Source organism: Eulemur rufifrons, chromosome 7 (assembly GCF_041146395.1).
Source record: "Eulemur rufifrons isolate Redbay chromosome 7, OSU_ERuf_1, whole genome shotgun sequence".
NCBI classification, from domain to species: domain Eukaryota; kingdom Metazoa; phylum Chordata; class Mammalia; order Primates; family Lemuridae; genus Eulemur; species Eulemur rufifrons.
The window spans coordinates 210,706,782-210,720,767 of record NC_090989.1 but is presented as its reverse complement, the minus strand read 5'-3'; the positions used below and the strand labels follow the sequence as shown (position 1 = coordinate 210,720,767).

The 13,986-nt window shown below is 43.7% G+C and overlaps 1 protein-coding gene and 1 non-coding gene across 3 annotated transcripts in view; one reads left to right on the top strand and one right to left on the bottom strand.

Moving 5' to 3' along the window:
• The window catches only part of FRMD3 (FERM domain containing 3), a 254,155-nt gene that overhangs the window by 221,505 nt on the left and 18,664 nt on the right, over positions 1 to 13,986 (bottom strand). The window lies entirely within an intron of this gene.
• LOC138388973 (small nucleolar RNA SNORD74) lies at positions 3,206 to 3,285 on the top strand. The gene has a single exon (XR_011234420.1). It is a non-coding gene; the product is annotated as a small nucleolar RNA SNORD74 (small nucleolar RNA).

Genomic DNA, 13,986 nt, shown 5'->3' with positions numbered 1-13,986 from the left:
GTTATTATGAATGAAGACTGTGTTTCCCCAGAGTCTGCAGTACAAGGGTTTTACAAAACTAAAAATAAACAAAATAAATCCGTGTGTTTATAAAATGTCATAGTAATACTCAAGTTCAGTACATGCTTGAGGGAATCATGCATGATACTCTTTCCACTTGTATTTCAGTTCACATCCCAAAAAGACGTAAACTAAAAATTGTCCAGGTGGATAATGAAATTGCTACCATAACTTTTTTTATTTATGAGCACCATGCCCAAAGGAACACAAGGTGCATTAGCATTGTACAAGCAAATGTTAGAAAGTAAATAGAGTGAAAATTACTGAAAAATAGGATATGTGAATAAATTCCAACATGGGACTAAAACCTAGAAATAAAACATTTTGTACAACCTCCCAAATTATACCTAAGTGACTTAAAAGAAATAGCTTAAAATTCCAAAAGCATTCTAAAGTGTTTAGATTATTTTAAGTGCTAAGGATTTGGTATGGAAAAGACATTTACTACTCACCAAATATCCACAGGGTCCCCCACATTTCCCAGCCTGCTTGCAGTTGGCAGGGCCATGTGTCAAGCACAACCAAAGGGGTGTGAGCAGAAGAGACTGTGTCATTCCTGGGTCTAAACACTTATGAGCTGGCATGCAGCCCTCCGCTTTCTCTGTTTCTCTCCTGCAGGGATCTTGGTGGCTTCAATGATGAAGGCACAAGATAGAAGTGGCCAGGATAGCCAGTGACAGCATGGAGGACAATTGCCCTCAACAGTGGCCCAGCTGCATCAGAGCCTGTGGGGTGTTGAGACCCTGAGACTTCAGGATGAATTTGTTGTAACAGCATAACCATCCTGACTAGTGCACTTTGCAGACTAATACATTTCTCTGGTTTCCAAATCAGAATTCTCCAGAGCAGAGGGGATTCATTCAATGGCTATGCCCAGGTCACATCCACCCCTGCAACTAGATAGCTTGGTGGAGTACTCTCCATGGTCCTCATCGTACCTGGAAACCGAAGCAAAGGATTCTTCCCTACTTTATCCTGAGTGATAGAGCACACCAATGAAAAGACTGGATTTTCACATTCCTTAAACCCCCTGGGTACTACTTACAAACTTCTTAATAACTATGAGACACAGAAAATCAAATCAAGAAACATTTTTAAGTAATCATCTCAAGTTCTATGATGAAAGATAATAGAACAAAAAGTTTTCAAATTTAATTTAGTTCCACCTCTCATAAAATCTCTCTCATTCTGCCAAAAGAAAGAGTGAGCGCTCGATAAATAGTTCATGTGCTCACCTACGTTTCTCAGCCACTAGCTACATGAGGCTATTTCGATTAATAGAAACTAAATAAAATGAAAAATATAGTCCCTCCATTGCACTAGCCAGGTTTCAAGTGTTCAAGAGACACGTGTGGCCACCATATTGGACAGCTCAGAATATTTCCACCATCGTGGAAAGTTTTATTGGACAGCTCTGCCCAAGAACATCCTTTCAATATCTGCCCTCAAAGCCACTCTCCGCCACCACGGAAAAAATATAATCAAAGAAAAAACAATGTATTGACCAAGCAAAAGAGCTCTTAGACAAGACTCCCAGCCCCCTCTCCCAACTAACATTATTACAAATATTAATGGGATGGAACCAAGAAAAGCAACACTAGGGAGAAATAGCCGGGAGAGAAAGAAAAGCTTTACCCTAAGATCTACCACATTAGTTCTTCAGACTTTTTAGAGGAGACAGATGTGAAAAATGAGTCTGTTACCTCGAACATGGCAACAGCCTTGTATTGGGTCTTTGGTTTTTGTCACCAGGATGCAAAAATCTTGCTGAAACAGGAAAAGCTGGTGAAGCTGGTGATCACTACTGCTGCTGACACTGACCTGTCAGGTACCCAAGCAAACCCGACTTAGAAGAAGCCATGGGATTGTCTAAGTAAACAAAAACTATGGGTGATGAACTGTCCAAAATGACACTAGACTACACCTGAGAGCAAGATGTTTTCCCCCTCAGGGCCAGTCAGCTGCAAACTCACCGCACTGACAATAGGATGAAAATTCTGACAGGGCCAGTTCTTTAAAATGGAATAACTGTGCAGGAAATGCTGTAGAAAAGAAAACTCTACCTGAGCAGGAGGCTGATGAGGGGGCCCCAGAAGCTTTCACCATTTCTTTCTCTTGGCTGAAAAAAGGTAACTTCACGAGTACAAATGATGATGAAAGTAAGTATTTCTGAAACATGGACCTAGAGCAGAATGCGTTCGTATTTCTTAGCTTCCACTGCTGCCTACTCATGTGGTGCATTTATGATGTTCAAGTGCCTTGGTTGCCTTTAAAAATTAACCTACAGTACAAAAAAATTATCCTACAAGGAGATACCACTATACACCATTTTGGCTAAAATCCAGAACACTGACACCACCAAATGCTGGTGAGAATATGGAGCAAACAGCAATCTCGTTCATTACTGGTGGGTATGCAAAATGGTTTGGCAGTTTCTTACAAAGCTAAACACACAGTCTTACCATGTGATCCAGCAATAGTGCTCCTTGGTACTTACCCAATGAATTGAAAACTTACATTCACATAAGTGAATGTTTATAAAAGCTTTATTTGTAATTGTTAAAACTTGGAGGCAACGAAGATGTCCTTCAATAGGTAAATGGTCACACAAATTGTAGTACATCCAAACAAAGGAATCTTATTCAGCAATAAAAAGAAATGAACTATGAAGCCACAAGAAGGCATGGAGGAAAATTACATGCATAAAGCTAAGTGAAAGAAGCCAATCTGAAAAGGCAAGTCTAACTATACGACATTCTAGAAAAGGCAAAACTACGGAGACAATACAAAGATCAAGGGTTTCCAGGGGTTAGCAGGGAGGAAGGGAGGGATGAATAAGCAAAGCACAAGGGATTGTAAGGGCAGGAAAACTATTTTGTGTGACACTGTAATTGTGGATACATGACCTTATGCATTTGTCAAAATCCACAGAAGTGTACGACACCAAGAGTGAACCCTAATGTAAACTATAAACTTTAATTCATAATGTATCTACAGTGGTTCATCAATTCTGACAAATGTGCCACATTAATGCAAGATGTTCATAAATAGGGAAGAGTGGGGGAGGGTGGAGGAGGGGGTAGGTGGGAGCTCTGTGCTTCCTGTACAATTTTTCTGCATACCTAAAACTGCCCTAAAATATGAAGTCTATTAGCTCTGATGAAGCCTACTGTGGTAGGGATATCTGAGAGTGCTGATGAATGCCGACCCCTCTGATGGAAAAAAAATAAAATCAAATAAAGTCTATTAACGTTTTTAAAATCATTGAATATCCATTTGCTACTCTGGCATATTCCAGGGCTGTCTGCCTGCATACAGTGCGTGGGCATGTGTGCGCACATACACACACACACAATGTCAATATCAGGATGTGGCCACACTTTGAGAACCTTTGGTAGACTTGTTGAAGGTAAGGCCCCTCTATCTCTTATAGAGGTTTTCTTCTCTCCATCTCTAGTTCTGTGATCTAAACACAGGGGTGCCCAGTGCATGTTTGCTGAATGACAGAGTCAATTAATTAGTCAATGCAGTTTGCTAAAAAGGTTGCAGAATTAATCCATTCTTTGGACTTTAATAACATGCAAATATCTAGAGACAGCATAATATGAGTTTGGAGGCAAGGAAAAGAGTGGAAAATAGGAGTTAGCTTCTCTCTAGCACTTTATAACTTACAGTTCAATGCTTTATAATCAACTGCCAGTTAATTATTAGGCACACTATTAAGAGAGATAAAAGTAAATAATTAAGTAAAATTCCCCACCTAGAATGATTAGTTCTATTTTAAAAATTAACTTGCATAATATATGGGAAACATATTATATCCAAATCAAAGGTGTCAAAAACAAACTAATCTAGTTATTCTGATATTCATCAAACAACATTAAAAGACAACAAGCAATTGTTTTCTATAACTGCTTTTCTACTGATCTTTGTGATACAACTAGAGATTTTTCTTTGAAAATCCTATTCCAAAAAAACTGTACTTCTTTACAGATCACAGGAATCTGTAAACATCTGTTGGGAGGAGGAAAGATAAATGTTACGGAGATGAGGTAAGCCTCTTCTTATACATATAAGGTTCCCCATTAATTTTTCAGAGAGTAGAGCTACATACTGAAATTTTTATAAACGTGCAATGTTCTTTCACGGGAGCATTAAAATACATTCAGGCGGAGCTGAGCTACTCAGCCATGGATATACTTGTAATTTCTTACAGATATAATTACCTACATTTTTCCCATAGAAAAATGATATAAATGTGTCAATAATTACATTATACAAAACTATGCGTTTTACGCTGAGCGGTAATGTTAGACTATTGCAGCAAATACCCACCTTGAAAACCCGTATTTGCTGCCTCTGGGTAATAAGGTGATTGCTATGTAACAAGCAGCAAGGCAGCCACTCTCCTATTTGTCCTGGGGAGGAATTTCTTCTTATTGCTAGCAGGGCTTCATTTTCGTCCCTGCAGCCAGCGCCCACATTGAGAAACGTATCTGATTAAGTGACTCCATGCACATGAGTGGAGAGGGAGACGGAAAACCAAATCTCGGGTTAATGCCCTTTTTTCTCTGTAATGAATTTACCTCCTCCTTTCCACTGCAGCTCTAAATGAGGTACGATTTCAATCAAGCACCAAAATTTGTTTCTTATGGAAGCAACTTCTCTCAAGTGCCTGAATCATTAACTTGTTCTATTTACCTGTGTGTGTGCCTTGTTCTGGAACAGCTTTAATACGGAAAACATAAACTGTTTCTAGGTGGGGACCTAGGATGGATCACAAACCTGGGCAATGTCAATCACGGAGAATATGCAAATAAGCATGGGCCACTTAGAGTTTAGTTCCAGTCAATAAATATTTATCGGTCCCCACTGTGTAGCAGGCAGTGCGCCAGGAGCTGGGGAGACAGTGGCGAGTACAACAGAGAAGGCTTCTGCCCTTGACCGAGCCTGCATCCCAAAGGTGGATTCCAGTGTCCGGGGTGGAGTTCATGCACCAGGTGCTTGGCAAAGCTGGAGTCTAGCTTGGAGAAGAGATGTGCTGAGGCTTGATATCTGCCTCTAAATATCTGAATAACCACTTTTTACAAAAGAAAAGAGACATCTGGTGTGGCCATAGACCATAAATGGGTACGCTGGGTAAAAGTCAGATGGAAACCGATATGGCCCCAAGAGAGGGAAGAATTTTTTTACTAAACAGGCTGCCAAAGGATGGAAGAGGTCACAGGAGGTGTCCATAAGAGGTGGGCAGACGTGTCGGGTACAGCACCAGGAGGCTGGCTGTGACGGGGAGAAGCAGATGCACAGGGACAGTAGGGGTTGCCTCCAATTTCACGATCCAGGAGACTTTACATCAAACCACAGAAATGTCTTAAACATCTTGGCTCCCATAATTTTAGCTTTAATGAGACTCTTTAATGATCATATAATGATGTAATAGGCCATCACTTCCTTGGCCCCCTGCCATTCGGAGTCAGGCAGAAACACTAAACACTGATTTCTGATGCCTGTGCTGGGTTCTGGAGCACCAAGTGGCTTCAAAATGCCAACCGCCTCTCTGAGAAAGGGGGAACTCAGGTCCTGGAAATGAAAGCGCACTGTAGTAATTACCAAAGCAAAGCAGCCACGAGGACAAGGATGGGTCTGCAACACCACTGACTGCGGGGTAGGCAGAATTTCTAAAATGGGTCTCCTAATGATGTCCTGCCCTGCCCCACGCACCTGCAAATGCAATGAGACAGCACTGCCATGATTATGCTGTTACAGACACAGTTATTATGCTGTGCTACAGGGCAAGAGTGACTATCAGGTCGGGGGATTGCCCTGGACTTTTTAGGTGGAACAAATACAGCAAAGCCCTTCAAAGCAGAACGCATTCTCCAGCCGGTGGCAGGAGAGAGATTCGAAGTTGCTGACTTGAAGCTGGAGGGGGGTGGGGAGAGCGCATAACAAGGAATGCGGTGACCTCTAGAAGCTAAAGGTGAATCCTGGCCGACAGCCAGCAAGAAAATGGAGACTTCAGTTCTACAACTGCAAAGAACTGGATTCTACCACCAACCTGAATGACCTTGGAAACAGATTCTTCCCCTGAGCCTCCGGATAAAAGCGCAGGCCAGCCGACGCCTGAGTGCTGCCCAGTGATACCCTGAACGTAGAGCCCAGCCAAGTCTGCCCAGACTTCCAGCCTACAGAGCTCATCGATGGGTGTCGTTTTCAAGCCAGTAAGTGTGTGGTCATTTGTTGTGCAGCAAGGGATAACCAACGTGGACTCCGAATGGCAATGATGAAGCCCTGTAAACTGGACATAAGGATGGGAATGGCCAGTGCCCCAGGACCATGCCTCCACCAGCTAAGCAGAACAGCTGAGTCCTGATCCAGAGAAGCTGGAGGAGAGCAGAAGCCCTGTTGAAATCATGGGCAGGAAAGCCTCACCTCATTCAGGCAGGAAGGAAAGGGGAGATGACAGCTTCTTGAGGCCTTGTGTAATGAGCACAAGCTGAAACTCTCCTGTCCCTCGGGCAAGGGGCTGCCCTGGCAGGTGGTGAAGGAGGAGGATACACTCAGGAGGCTGCTGCAATGTGGGCGGTGTGTGCTGAGTGCTGCTGACACGGCCCCCTTGGGGTTTGTCCTGCTCCGTGGTCATGGCCCTCGGAGAGGAAGAGAGGCTGGGGCTCAGGAAGAGGGGATGGTCCTTGCGAGCTCCCTCTCCAAGGCCAGGCCAGCGTTGATCTCCTGAGCTTGAAATTCACACAAAAGGAGAGCACCCCCAATGACCAGTGGACATTCTGGTGGCCTTGGGCGTTAGAAAACTTCTCACCACCATGTGCACGTCTCTCCCCTCCTAACAGGTCTCCCTGCATTTGGTCTCCACAGGATCTATTCTCAACATAGCAAGTGAGTGATCCTCTTTATAAACACAGATATGACCCTGTCATTCTCACCAAAACCTTCCAAAGTGCTTCAGGTGGCCTATGAGACCCCCAGGGCTGTCCACCACCCCCTCTCTGGTCTTCTCTTCCTCCTCATGCTCCTCACACTCACCAAGCTCCCCTCTGCCTCTGGACCTTTACACCTGTGCTCTTTCTGGAATGCTTTTCTCCCAGACACCACTCAGTGCTCTTCCCCACTTCCTTGAGGCCTCTGCTCATGTATCACCTTCCCAGAGAAATCTTCCCAGCCCAGACTATAAAGAAAGAATAGTTCCTCTTCCCTACCTCTTCTCTCTCTAGTCCTCCTTACCCAACTTTCTTTTTCTACATAGAATCCTTCACCACCTGCCACGATTTTTATTTGTATGAGTGTTTGCTTGTTCTCAGCCTCTCCGTGAGCCCCCTAAGTTTGTGTTGCTCAGCTCTGTGTCCAAGATCCTCTCACAGTACCCTGCACAGTTAGTGAATGAATGAATCACAGGAAATCCCTGGGAGATGTTCGGTGCTCAGATTGGGTCAGCTAGAGTGAAACAAAAACCGATGTTGGGTTCAGGGTGCCCCAGGATAGCGGGATGTCAGAGTTGCTGCAGGAAGCTAAAGACATATTTCTTCATTCACTCTTTTGACAAACAATTTCTATGCATCTCCTCTGTGCCAAGCACGAGAATTTCTTCCACTCAGGAAAAGGAGAGCACCCCTCCTACAATGATGTACCATGAAAGGGTTATTTTGCAATGATTCTCATAGAAGTGATGGAATAGTCTAGAAATATCCACTCTATTGGGAAATCCTATAAAATACAGCATAAATGTGAGAATAGGTGAGAAAGCTCAGAACTGCTAACTTGAAAGGCTGCCTTCTGTCTTGTTTTTTCCAGCCTACTAATTTTCTCAGTTTATCTACTTGTTTGTCTTCTTTGGGCTCCTCAATTTAGAACAAATCCACAAGGGGGAACGTCCCTTTCCAGGCAGATTGGAAAGTGCTCAAGAAGGACGATGAAGGCTTAAGCCCGGGTTGGGGACCCGGGAGAGCTCTACACGTAGCCGAGTGCTGAGGCCACCAGATCGGCAGCGGCTATTTTGTTTACTAAGGAAATGACTTGCAGCTGGGGGTGGGGCACTGAGCAGAGGGGCAATAGGACAGGTGGCCTGAGAGAGAGACAGGAGAAACGGGAGAGCCACCAAGGTCCTCCTAACGAAGAGATCAGATTTCCGCCTCATGACTCTACAGCTGCAAATTGCACCTGGTCTGCAGGTTCAGCACAACAGCCGTGTTTTCACGAAGGTCAGCTTCAAAATCACCAAAACGTTATCTGCTCGCGGTGCTGCCTGAGCTCTTCATGAAGAACATTCACAAATGCCACCTTCCCTTCTCTAAGTAGATTCCATCTTGAGCCGCCTAGGAGGTGAGGAGAAAGTGTTGTGGCCTTAGCTTAGTTTCCCCGCATGGCCGGTTGACAGAATTAGAGAATGAAGGTTCTCCATGATCCCACAGACCTTGGCTGTGGAGGAGCTTGGGAGAACCCAGAGGCCCCTGCACCCAGGAGCCTCATTCTGGAACAAACAGATATCTGCTAGAGGAATGGGAAGGGGAAGATGGAGCCCCCCGACAACAACCTGTGCAAACCACACCAGCTCTCCACGGTGCCCTGCACAGCTGGGTCTGCGGGCAGCTGCAGCCCTGGTCGGCCCTGAACTCCTGAGATTCACTAGGAAGACTCAGTCCCCTCATCCCTGGAGGAGTCGGTTGTTCTCAGACATTTGCAGCTATTTTCCAAAAATTCCAAAAGCCTCTAAATATGGCTGGCTCTGTATATTGAAGTGTTTATTATTTTTTTTTTTAAGTTAAAGCCAGCAAAGCAATGTGTCATGGCCAAACTGGAAACAACCTAAATATTTATCAACAGTTTTAAAAAAAACCTAAATGATAGAATTCAGTCGTACATTGCTTATTAACAGGGATAAGTTCTGAGACATGCAACTGTAGGCAATTGCATTGTCATGTGAACATCACAGAGTATACACAAACCTGGATGGCAGAGCCTATTGCTCCTGGAATAGAGACCTGTGCAGCATGACCGGACCAAACAATCCAGGCAGCTGTAACACAGTGGTAAACATTTGTATATCTGAACATCTAAACATAGCAAAGGTACAGTCAAAATACAGTATAAAAAATAAAAAATGGTGTACTCATGAGGGCACTGTCCATGAATGGAGCTTGCAGGACCGGGAGTTGCTCTGGGTGAGTCAGTGAGTGAGCGGTAAGTGGAGGCAAAGGCCTAGGACATCTCTGTGCACCACTGTAGACTTTATAAACACTGTACACTTAGGCTACACTAAATTTAGTTTTAGTTTTTTTCTTTATTCAATAATAAATTAACCTTAGCTTACTGTAATGTTTTTACTTTATAAATATTTTAGGGTTTTATTTTTGGCTTTTTGACTTTTGCAAAAAACACTTCACTTAAAACCCAAACAATTGTACAGCTGTACAAAAATATTTTCTTTCTTTATATCTGAGGTCTATAAGCTTTTTTCTATTCTCAAAATTTTCATTTATTTTTTACTTTTTAAACTTTTCTTGGTAAAACTTAGACTCACACACACGCATTAGCCTGGCCCTCTGCAGGGTCAGGATCATCAGCATCACTGTGTTCCACCTCCACATCTTGTCCCACTGGACAGTCTTCAGGGGCAACAACACACATCAAGCTGTCATCTCCTGTGACAACAATGCCTTCTTCTGAAATACCTCCTGAACGATCTGCCTGAGGCTGTTTTACAGTTAACTTTTTTATGTAAGTAGAAGAAGTACACTCTAAAATAACAATAAAAGTATAGTAAATACATAAACCAGTAACATAATCATTTATTATCAAGTACATAATTATATGTGATAGGCTTTTATGTGACTGGCAGTACAGTAGGTTTCTTTGCACCAGCATCACCACAAACATGTGAGTAATGTACTGTGATATGTTAGGACGGCTACGTCGTCACTAGGCAATAGGGATTTTTCAGCCCTAGTATAATCTTAAGGGACCACCATCAGATATGTGGGCTGTGACCACTATGCAGTGCATGACTATATTCTCCTATACATCAGTGAGAATTAAAGAATTACAGCTACAAGCAACAAGGATGAAACTCACAAACATAACGTTGAGCACAAGAAGACAAAAGAGTACATACTGCACAAAACCTTTTATGTAAAATTACATAAAGTTCAACAAGGAAAACTAACCTATGACGTCAAAAGCCAGGACAGTGGTTTACCCTCAGGGAGTAGTGCTGGCAAGTGGCACAACAGGACCTTCTAGGACGCTAGTCATGTTGTGTTTCTGGGTCCGGGTGCTGTCACCAAGAGTGTTTACTATATAAAAATGTCTCATGCTGCACCCTTACAATTTTGCATACTTTTTTCTATGCATGCTATATTTCAATTGTATAAAAAGCAGTTCATAAATTATTCTTGTGAGTGTCCGTAAGAAATGTGTGTTGACTTTACATTGGCCTACAGACCACCACAGGATTGGTGCCTATCATCTCTCCAACCTCATCTCATTCGACTCTGCCTGTTCACTCAGCTCTCCCTGTTCTTCAGTTAAGGCAGCCACAAACCCACCACAGGGCCTTTGCACTGGCTGTACTTTCTGCTTGAACTGCTCTTCCCCCGGACACCACAAGGCCTGGTTTCTCACTTCCTCCACATTTTTATTCTAATTTGGGATTGACAAACTGCAGCCCATGACCAAACCCAGCTTTATTTATTCTGTAAATAAAGTTTTATGAGCACACAGGCATATTTATTCCTTTACATACTGTCTATAGCTGTTTTTGCACTACAAAGGGTTGATGAGTACGTGGTCAGCCAAGTCTAAAGTGTGTACTATCAGGATCTTTACAGAAAAAGTTGGCCAACCACTGCTCTAATGTCACCTTCCCAGAGAGGTCTTCTATGACCACCTCATTTAAAACTAGGATCAGGCCAGGCACAGTGGCTCATGCCTGTAATCCTAGCAATTTGGGAGGTCAAGGCAGGAGGATCACCTAAGGCCAGGAGTTCAAGACCAGCCTGAGCAAGAGTGAGACCCTGTCTCTCCAAAAAATAGAAAAATTATCCAGGTGTGGCGTGCACCTGCAGTCCCAGCTGCTCGGGAGGCTGAGGCAGGAAGATCGCTTGATCCCAGGAGTTTGAGGTTGCAGTGAACTATGATGACGCTACTGTCCTCTAGCCTGGAAGACAGAGCAAGGCCTTGTTTCAAAGAAAGAAAGAAACAAATAAACAAAAACGCTGGACTCAATCCTGATTCCTCTTCCCTCCTACTTTTCCTCCTCCCCTGCTTTTTATCCAAACCATTTACCAGCAGTGGACATATTCTATATTTTACTTATTTTTCTTGGTTTCTCTCCCAGAGAATGTAAGCCCCGTGGGGGCAGGAATCCCTGTGTGTCCTGTCCATAGCTGTGTCCTCAGCACCTCAAGCAGTGCCTAACAGTGGCTACTTGATAAATATGTATTGAAGCAATGAGAGCACCAAACTCAAATGATATGCCAGGTACTACGCTGACTGACTTTACGATCTTTAGCTCATTTACATTCTTTGCCTCATTTAGAGTACTTTTTTCTTCCAGCACGAGTTAGATCTAAATTAAAACGAGATCTTTGGCAGGCTTGATTTCTTTTAAAAGTTCAACAGATTAGGAGCAGCAGCAGTAGCCATGGCCAAAAAAGATTCACTATCAGCAAGTGGCTAAGAATGAGATGAGAGGGAAGAAAACGATTATCGTTACTAGGTTTGTCTATTTTAAGCCTAAATAAATTGCAAGACTGAACAGCCACTGTCAATAAGTAACCACTCCCCGAGAGCAGGTTGTTGGGTTGTTTGGTCATGTGGTCCACATCCTGGGAGAAGCAGGGAGCTGATGGCAGCAGAAATAGTTTGGATTCTTGGCACCTTTCCAGAGTTATTTTCCAGTCCTCAGTAAGTCTTCATTTTCTCCCACAGCAAAACAGTTGCAAGGATGGGATCTATCCACATTGCTTCTTACAACTGCACATGCATCTACAATTATCTCAAAATAGAGTTTAATTAAAAACACACACACATACAGTTCCAAGGATTGGGCTTTGTTTATCTCTTCATTCTTTGAGGACCTAGAAAAGCTGGAAAACACACATCTTCTGTGTTGTGGGCTTGACGTACAGTGTCTTCACAAAAACACGGCAACCTTAGAAACTTTCCTGACCTAGGTTGTGAATATAACAGAACAACATCTGTAACTGACTTTTAAAGTCAAATTGCCTTAAGTCTTCATTTTTCTTGTGGATTGTGCAATTATTAAAAATGAACTCTGAAGGTGGCTAACAGAGTAAAGCCCTGGGCAGCAGTTTGGTGATGGTCCCCCTATCACAGCCCTATGCATGGGGAAGACTCAAGCATGAAGGATGTCCCATAGACGTGAGGTTGCCTAAGAAGAGGAGGGCTTCCAAAGAGAGCCTCACCCTTCTCACTTGTTCAAATGTAAACTCCCAACAGACCTTCCAGCCACGTAAGGAAAAAAATTATAGGCACGATGCAGGTGGAAGCCTTCAGGGAAATGCAAATCCAAACCACAATGCCAATGCACTGCACCCCATCAATCCCACTCAGATGCCTGCAATCAAAAAGTCAGGTAATAACTGGTGTTACTGGTGGGGATGTGGAGACATCAGAACTCGCACACGTGGCCACTGGGAACGCAACATGGTGCAGCCATGTCGGAAACGGTCTGGCAGTTCCTCAAGGAGTTAAAGCCAGTGTTCCCCCACGACCCAGAAATTCTACTCCCAGGTAAATGAAAACATATGCCACACAAAAACTTGTACACTCACAGCAGCATTATTCATAGTAGCCAAAAAGCAGAAAACAACTCAAATGTCCATCAGTCAGTGGATGGATAAACAAACTGCAGTATGTCCATACGACTGGATAGTATTTGGCAATAAAAAGGCATGAAGTGCTGATATATGCTACAACATGATTGGACCTAGAAAACATCCTGCTAAATGAAAGAAGCCAGTCTGCATATTCTGTGAACCCATTTATGTGGGACATTCAGAAAAGGCAAATCTATAGTAAATTAGTGGTTGCCTAGGGCTGGGGGAAATGCGAGGGAGGGGCACAGGTGGAGGAGTAACAGTTAAGGGGTTTCTTGGGGGGGGGTGATGAAATGTTCTAAAATGGACTGTGCCGGGCGCGGTGGCTCACGCCTGTAATCCTAGCACTCTGGGAGGCCGAGGCGGGAGGATTGCTCGAGGTCAGGAGTTTGAGCCCAGTCTGAGCAAGAGCGAGACCCCGTCTCTACTAAAAATAGAAAGAAATGATTTGGACAGCTGAAAATATATATATAGAAAAAAATTAGCCAGGCATGGTGGCCCATGCCTGTAGCCCCAGCTACTCGGGAGGCTGAGGCAGGACGATTGCTTGAGCCCAAGAGTTTGAGGTTGCTGTGAGCTAGGCTGATGCCACGGCACTCTAGCCCAGGCAACAGAGCGAGACTCTGTCTCAAAAATAAATAAAGAAATAAATAAATAATAAAATGGACTGTGGTGGTGGATGCACAACTCTGTGAATATACTAAAAACCATTGAATTATACACTTGAAATAGTGAATCGTATGGTACGTGGATTACATCCCAATAAAGCCGCTTAAAAAAAAACGTGGGAGGATCCCACTCAGAGACTCTGAACAGCACGACCCTCATTGAGAAGAGGCACTTGGCCCCTCTTAAAAGCTGTGCCCTGGCCAGGCTCAGGCACGAGGCAAAGCCTGGTGTGGGCCTGGACTCTACCGGCTTCTCCTCCTCCCCTACTTAGTGACTTACTCAGGAAATGACCAATAAATGGAATCTAAGGCATTTTACAAAATATAATGTGCTGTGTAAATTCACAATAATAGGCTCAATCGATCCCCGACACAGCACAGCAGCCGAGGCGGAGGGAAGCCGTGAG